This window comes from Crocuta crocuta, unplaced genomic scaffold (assembly GCF_008692635.1).
Source record: "Crocuta crocuta isolate KB4526 unplaced genomic scaffold, BGI_CrCroc_1.0 scaffold26, whole genome shotgun sequence".
NCBI classification, from domain to species: Eukaryota; Metazoa; Chordata; class Mammalia; order Carnivora; family Hyaenidae; genus Crocuta; species Crocuta crocuta.
In genome coordinates, this window is record NW_027532249.1 from 13,006,146 (window position 1) to 13,014,757 (window position 8,612).

An 8,612-nucleotide genomic window follows, 5' to 3' on the forward strand; every position below is an offset into this window, starting at 1 on the left:
TTTCTAGGAGTGCTGTAAGAATCACCACAAATTGGGTAGATTAAAACAACTGAAATTGCTTCACAGTTGTGGAGGCTAGAAATCCAAAATCAAGGTGTTGGCAAGGCCATGCTTTCTCTTTGAAGAAAGACTTCATGGAAGACTTCTTTGCTTCTTTCTAGTTCTTGTGCTTGCTAGCAATCCTTGGCATCATTGTAAAACAGCAGAATTCCAGTATCAGCAGTTCAAGGGCACAGTGATTCTGGGTCCTAGGTTAATATCATTTTCTCTTTTTCTCCTTTAGTTCTATGGGGACAGGTAATGTTTTCTCATTGGAATTAATTTCTCTTTGGTACTGCAGCCTTTCTGACACTTTTGCAAACAATTTGCTGTATTAAATTCCTACTGTTTGAATATATGGAGTGATTTATGTTTCCGTAAGTGGATACTGATACACTTTTCTTCTTGGGCACACAGCTAGTCTACAGTTTCCTCTCCTTCAATTAGATGTGGCTAAATTCTAGATGATGGAATGTAACTGAGTAATATATGCCATTTAGGGGCCAAAACTTTTGAGAAGTGAGTCTGACCCTCTCTACACTTTTCCCTGCTTCCTTCAGCTATACATAGATAACCTTAGGGGGATCATGGTACAGCAGCATGAGTCCCTGAATCCCCATGGGTGGAGGAAAATGTTAAACTATTACATGAATGGGAAATAAAACTTTAAAAAAAATGTTTATGTATTTATTTTTGAGAGAAAGAGTACAGGGAGAGAGCCCGTACAAGCAGGGCAGGGGCAGAGAGAGGGAGACACAGAGTCTAAATCAGGCTCCAGGCTCTGAGCTGTCTGATACAGGGCTCGAACCCGTGAGATCATGACCTGAGCTGAAGTTGGATGCTTAACCAACTAAGCCACCCAGGCACCCCTGAATGAGAAATAAAACTTAATTGTATTAGAGTATAAGTTTTGAGTCTATTTATTATAGCAGACAGTGTTACTATAATAAAGTTACTCTCCAAATGTTATACATTTTTGTAGACTTTGTAAAGCAGCCAGAAATTTATTCATAGCAGTAGAATAGTAGGTGAATAATGAAACTACATTATTTCTGGGGCAAGGATTTACTTATTGTATCTTACTTATGGTTGGAATAAAATTCTTACTAGTTTTTAAAAAAAATTTTAATGTCTATTTATTTTTGAGAGAGAGGCAGAGCATGAACAGGGGAGGGGCAGAGAGAGAGGGGGACACAGAATCTGAAGCAGGCTCCTTGCTCTGAGCTGTCAGCACAGAGCCCGATGCGGGGCTTGAACTCACGAATCACGAGATCATGACCTAAATCATCCAATGCTTAACCAACTGAGCCTTCCAGGCTTTTATTTGTTTCTGAGAGAGAGAGAGGCAGAGAGAGAGAGAGAGAGAGAGAGAGAGACAGCGTGAGCAGGGGAGGGTCAGAGAGAGAGGGAGGTACAGAATCTGAGAATCTGAAATCTGAAACAGGCTCCAGGCTCTGAGCTAGCCGCCAGCACAGAGCCTGACACGGGGCTCGAACCCACAAACTGTGAGATCGTGACCTGAGCTGAAGTCAGATGCCCAACCGACTGAGCCACCCAGTGCCCCTTACTAGTTTTGAATGACCCTAAATTTTTCTGAACAAATGGGCAGGTAAACAAACATACATGCAAAATAACTGTATTCTAAACATGACAGACACATATATGACACAGTGGTCTACAAAATGGAGTGTGGGAATTCCAATTTAAACATCTGGGGGGAGGGGCACCTAGGTGGCTCAGTTGGCTAAGCGTCCAACTTCAGGTCATGATCTCACAGTTCTTGAGTGGGGCCTCCGTATTGGGTTGTTTGCTGTCAGCACAGAGCCTGCTTCAGATCCTCTGTTTCCCTCAATCTCCGCCCCTCCCCCACTTGCACTCTCAAATATAAAATAAAAACATTTTAAAAAATCAACATCTAGGGATACAGAAGATGATCTATTATTAGAGCGAGGAAAGAAAGTATATAAAATGTCCATATATTTTATATCTTATCCCCAGACACAGGCATACCTCATTTTATTGCGCTTTGCTTTATTATACCTCACAGATAATGACTTCTTTTTCCCCTCAGTTGAAGGTTTGTGGCAACCTGTGCTGGGCAAGTCCATTGGTGTCATTTTTCCAATATCATTTGCTCACTTCATGTCTCTCTGTCACATTTTGGTACTTCCTGCAATATCTCAAGCTTTCTCATCATTATATGTTATGGTAGTCTGTGATCAGTGACCTTTGATGTTACCACATGGACCACATGCAAATAGATAGTGAACCTAATTGATAAATGTTATGTATGTACTGAATGTTCCACTGACCAGCTGTTCCTCCATTTTTCTCCCTCTACTAGGTGCCTCTGTATTCCCCCAGACACAATAATATTGAAATCAGGTCAGTTAATTACCCTACAATGGCCTCTAAGTGTTCAAGTGAAAGGGAGAGTCACATATCTCTCACTTAAATCAAAAACTAGAAATGATTCATCTTAGTGAGAAAGGCATGTTGAAAGCTGAGATAGGCTGAAAGCTAGGCTTTTTTCCACCAGTTAGCCAAATTGTGAATGTAAAGGAAAAGTTTTTGAAAGAAATTAAAGGTGCTAACCCAGTGAACACTCAAATGATAAGAAAGTGAAACAGCTTTATTGCTGCTATGGAGAAAGTTTTAGTGGTCTGGATAGATCAAGCCAGCCACAACATTCCCTTAAACTGAAGCCTAATCCTAAGCAAATCCCTGACTCTCTTCAATTCTATGAAGGCGGAGAGAGGTGAGGAAGCTACAGGAAGAAAGTCTGAAGATAGCAAAAGGTGTCTCATGAGGTTTAAGGAGAGAATCTGTCTCCATGACATCAAAATGCAAGCTGAAGCTACAAGTACTGTTGTGGAAGCTGCAGCAAGTTGTCTAGATCTTGGTAAGATCATTAGTGAAGGTGACTACACTAAACAACAGATTTTCAATATAGACAAAATAGCCTTCTATTGGAAGAAGATGCTATCTAGACTTTTCATAGCTAAAGAGAAGTCATGCCCAGCCTCAAAGCTTTAAAGGATAGGTTGACTTTCTTGTTATGTGCTAATGTAGCTTGAGACTTTTTAAGTTGAAGCCAATGCTCATTTACCATTCTGAATATTGTAGCATCCTGAAGAATGATTCTAAATCTACTCTGTCTGTGCTGTATAAATGGAACAACAAATCCTGAATGACAGCACATCTGTTTACAACATGCTTTACTGAGTACTTTAAGGCTACTATTGAGACTTACTGCTCAGAAAAAAGAAATTCCTTTCAAAATATTATTGCTCATTGACAATGCACATGGTTATACAAGAGCTCTGATGAGAGATTAATGTTGTGTTCATGCCTGCTAACACAACATTGATCCTGTTGCTCATGCATCGAGGAATAATTTAGACTTTCAAGTTTTATGATTAAAAATACATTTCATAAAGCTCTATCTGTCATAGATAGTGATACCCCCTTACAGATTTGGGCAAAGTATGTTGAAAACCTTCTGGAAAATATTTACTATTCTAAAAGCCATTAAGAGCATTTGTAATTCATGGGAAAAGGCCCAAATATCAACATTGACAGGAGTCTGGAATAAGCTGATTCCAACCCTCATCGTTGACTTTGAGGGGTTCCAGACTTCAGTGGAGGAAGTCACTGCAAATGTGGTAGAAACAGCAAGAGGACTAGAATTTTCTATATATTTCTGGTGAAGATGCTATGAAGTTTGTTGTAATGACAAAAAAGGATTTAGAATATCACATAAACTTGAATTGACAAAGCAGCAGCAGAGTTTGAGAGGACTAATTTTGAAAGAACTTCTACTATGGGTAAAATGTTATCAAACAGTATTGCATGCTACAGAGAATTGTGAAAGAGAAGAGTCAATAGATACATAAAATTCATTGTTGTCTTATTTTAAGAAAGTGCCACGGGCACCAGAGTGACTCAGTCAGTTAAGCATCTGACTTTGGCTAATGTGATGATTTCATGGTTCACGGTTTCAAGCCCTGCACCCAGCATCGGGCTCTGTGCTGACACCCTGGCACCTGGAGCCTGCTTTGGATTCTGTGTCTCTCTCTCTGCCCCTCCCCCACTCGTGCTGTCTCTACTTCTCATAAATAAATAAACTTAAAAAAATAAAAAAAAAATTGCCACAGTCACCTGAACCTTCAGCAACCACCACCCTGATCAGTTAGCAGATTTCAATAAGGAGGCAAGACTCTCCACCCGCAAAAAGATTACAACTCCCTGAGAGCTCAGATGATGGTTAGCATTTTTATTTTTTAGCAATAAAGTAGTTTTAAAATTAAGGTATGTACATTTTTTTAGACACAATGCTATTACACACTAAAAGCCTACAGTATAGTGTAAACATAACTTTTATATGCATGGGGAAACTGAAAATTCATTTGTATCACTTTACTGCAACACTTGCTTAATTTGGTGGTCTGGAACCAAACCGGCAATATCCCTGAGGTATGTCCATAATTTCGAATGTTGAGTATACTTTATTACACATATAACATGGTAGTACATAATTTATACACAAATAAGTACATATATTGGAAGTACATGTTCAAAAATTTTGAACCAAAAGGATGTATAATCAAACCATTTAGAGACTATTGGCAAACTGTATTGAGTCACCTTGAACATTAGCAACATGATAGTGTTATAAAGTCACAATGTATTTAGTAAGGGGATGGATGGATAAGAGAGTGTTTAATATAAAGAAATACTACAGGGGTGCCTGGGTGGCTCAGACAGTTAAGAGACCGACTCTTGATTTCGGCTCAGGTCGTGATCTCATGGTTCATGAACTGAGCCCTGCATCCTGGTTGGGATTCTCTCTCTCCCTCTCTCTTTGCCTCTCTCTCTCTCTCTCTCTCTCTCTCAAAATAAATAGACATTAAAAAACTGAAAAAAAAAACACCAATTTCCCACATTAAAAAAAGAAATACATTCGGGGCACCTGGGTGGCTCACTTGGTTGGGTGTCCGACTTCAGCTCAGGTCACGATCTCACGTTTAATGAGATAGAGCCCCATGTTGGGCTCTGTGCTGGCAGCTCAGAGCCTGGAGCCGTTTTGGATTCTGTGTCTCCCTCTCTCTCGGCTGCTCCCCTGCTCATGCTCATGCTCTGTCTCTCTCAAAAATAAAAAAATAAACTTCAAAAAAAAATTCATTCAATATTAGACAGATTACAGTTTTAGCTGTATGTCTTAACTTCCTCTGTAATCCTGGACAAGTTACTACATAATCAGTCCTGGCTTCCTTTTCTTCTTTTTTTCTTTTTAATTATTTTTAATTAAAAAAGTTTTTTTGATATTTTTATTTATTTTTGAGACAGAGAGAAAGCACCAGCTGCGGAGGGGCAGAGAGAGGGAAGCTAGAACCGAAGCAGGCTCCACACTGACAGTGGAGAGCCATGAGTTGGTGAGATCATGACCAGAGCCAAGGTCGGCTGAGCCACCCAGGTGCTCCAGTGGCCTCATTTTCTTCTTATCAACTATGGGGATTGGGCTAATTTGAGATTTCATACTTATGCTCACTTATACTGCAGAGATTTTGATGAATTCCTGTAGAGCCCCTGCAACGGTAAGAGGAAGGGAAAACTACAGGTGAGCTCTTAGACTTGCTATTATTATATCACTACCTAGCTCCCTTTATAGATCAAATGCACAGGATATGAACCAAGGATCTGTGGAATGGTTAGGGAGAAGAGAAAAGAAAACCACTAGGCTAGATCGTTTCGTAAGATCTTTTTCATTTTAAGGGCAAATAAAATTCTAAGTTATTATAACTAATCTTTGGTATCAAGAACAAAAGCCTTTCTAAATATTAGATTATTATGTCTCAGTAAGTATAAAACTCCAGGGTGAGGTAAATACAATTTAAATATGTGGAAAGCCATTATTAATATACTGTGCTTGATGTAAAATGTAAGGTTGCACTATTACAAATTAGCCTTTACTTTAATCAACTTACTTTATGAAGTCAGCCATAAGTATAACTTATATAGTAGCTATATTTTTTCCAAAATTGTTTTATTAATTTATTAATTCAAATGGTTACTCTAACTGGTCATCATGAAAAAAAGGAAACCAGAAAAGATCCCAGAGAGAGAAGAGTTGGCAGATAGGAATAATTAATAGTGCCGTTAATTGAATAGCTGCAGTTGAGTAGCTCTGGCATTAGCATATTTAAAATTTCTGGGGTTGGGCGTCTGGGTGGCTCTGCGGTCCTTGAAATTGAGCCCCGCATCAGGCTCTGTGCTGATAGCTCAGAACCTGGAGCCTGCTTTGGATTTTGCGTCTCCCTCTCTCTCTGCCCCTCCTCCTCCCTTAAAAATAAATAAACATTAAAAGTATAAAATTTCTGGGGTCAAAGTATTTTGAAATGGAATAGAAATTTGGCTGGCCTATTCTGAACAAATATTTTAACTTTTATTTAGACTCTCAAATTAGCTCTATTTTTGGCCTTTGGGACTCCATATTTGTATTTTCCTCAGTTTTTTTTTTACATGAAAAATTAAGATTTTATTTATTTTACTACACAACAATTAATTGGTCACATTTTACACTCCCTTTCTGCCCACTTGATCATTGTCTTTCCATTCGATTATTTGATTCTCCTGGAGTACTGCTGCTTCCATGACTCTCAGGAAAAACAACAGTTTACGCTAACAATGCCTCTGTGCTGGGCTGAAAAAACAAAGGTTTTAAATCTTACACACCATAATGTCATTTAAATAATAGCAGCCAGAAACCACTCTTACAGTCCTCTTATTTCCCTTTCAAGGCTGTCTTTTGCATTTAGGGGCTGAATGATGTCTAGGGTGGACAGAGTTATCAATGGGCAAGGTACATGTAAACTCGCCCAGGAGCGTGTACTGTTTGTGGAGTCTGTTTAGCACCCTGACTCCACCTGAAGGCAAGAGACACTTTCCAAAGGACTTTGTACATTGCTCACATTCAGTACCATTCTACTCACCTTAAAAACACATCCCTAGGGTTGCTGGGGTGGGTCAGCCTGTTGAGCATCTGACTCATTTTTTAAATTTCTTTTTTAAAATTATTTTTTAAAAATTTACATCCAAGGTAGTTAGCATATAGTGAAACAATGATTTCAAGAGTAGATTCCTTAATGCCCCTTACCCATTTAGCCCATCCCCCATCCCACAACCCTTCCAGTAACCTTCTATTCTCCACATTCAAGAGTCTCTTATGTTTTTGTCCCCCTCCCTGTTTTTATATTATTTTCGCTTCCCTTCCCTTATGTTCATCTGTTTTATATCTTAAAGAGCTCATATGAGTGAAGTCATATGATATTTGTGTTTCTCTAACTGACTAATTTCGCTTAGCATGATACCCTCTAGTTCCATCCATGTAATTGCAAAGAGCATCTGATTCTTTTTTTTTTAAGTATTTTTTATTTATTTCTAGGAGAGAGAGAGAGAGAGAGAGAGAGAGACAGCGTGAGCAGGGGAGGGTCAGAGAGAGAGGGAGTCACAGACTGAAATAGGCTCCAGACTTTGAGCTGGCAGTCAGCACAGAGCCCGACGCGGGGCTCGAACCCACGAACCGCGAGATCATGACCTAAGCGAAACTCGGACGCTTAACCGACTAAGCCACCCAGGCGCCCCAAGAGCATCTGATTCTTGATTTCAGCTCCGGTCATGATCGCAGGATCCAGGGAACCAGCCACCCCTCTCAAGAGTCTCTCTCTTTCTTCCTCTGCCCCATCCCCCCACCCCAACAAACAAACAAAAAATACATCCCTAATCACCCACTCTGGTTTGAAATGTTTGCAATTTACACATACAAAAATACAGGTCGCCCTTAATCTGTGCTATAATCCTACTTCCGACCCTGTTAAAAAAAGACTAAAACAACACGAATCGCAAATACATACTCTATACCTAGGTACGCTAGAATTTAAAAGAAAAACCGATCTCTTCATAGCTACCCAGTTTCATCGCATGGTCCGATCCCAATCTCGGTTTATTTCCTCGAGCCACACCTCCAGGTCACTGGGACGGATTTCTTGCTCCCCCATTTTCTCACAACCAATGGGACGCGCCGCACCACCCGTAGGCCACAACCCCATTTACCGCCCCTCCAACTCCTCAGGCTGGGGCTGGCCNCTTTCTTTTCCCAGTCCCGCGACTCTCCATAACCCTTTCCGCCCTACTGTGGCTGAGGATCCCGCTCCTAGTGAGAGTAGGTCCTGCTCCAGTCTTGAGTGCGTCAGTATCCGGATGTGGAGCCGCTCTCGCCCAGCGGGGACTCTGTGGCGGGGCGGAGCGCGGCGGCGTGCGCGGGGGCAGAGAGAAGGGGGCCCGTGGGCCCGGGCGCTTGCCGGACGCCGGGAGGTACCACCGCTGCCCACGGGGGAGGAGACGGCGNGAAAATAGGCCGACGGTTAAGCTTGCTCCCCGCCGCCCTCGCCGTACCCCCCGGGCTAGCCTCCCCCGGCCCCCTGCGCTCCCCGCGCTCCCGGCCGGGGGAGAGCGTGGTTTCCTGGCGGCCGTCGCTGTAGCCCGGCCGGGGAGCCCGGAGGAAGCGGGGGAGT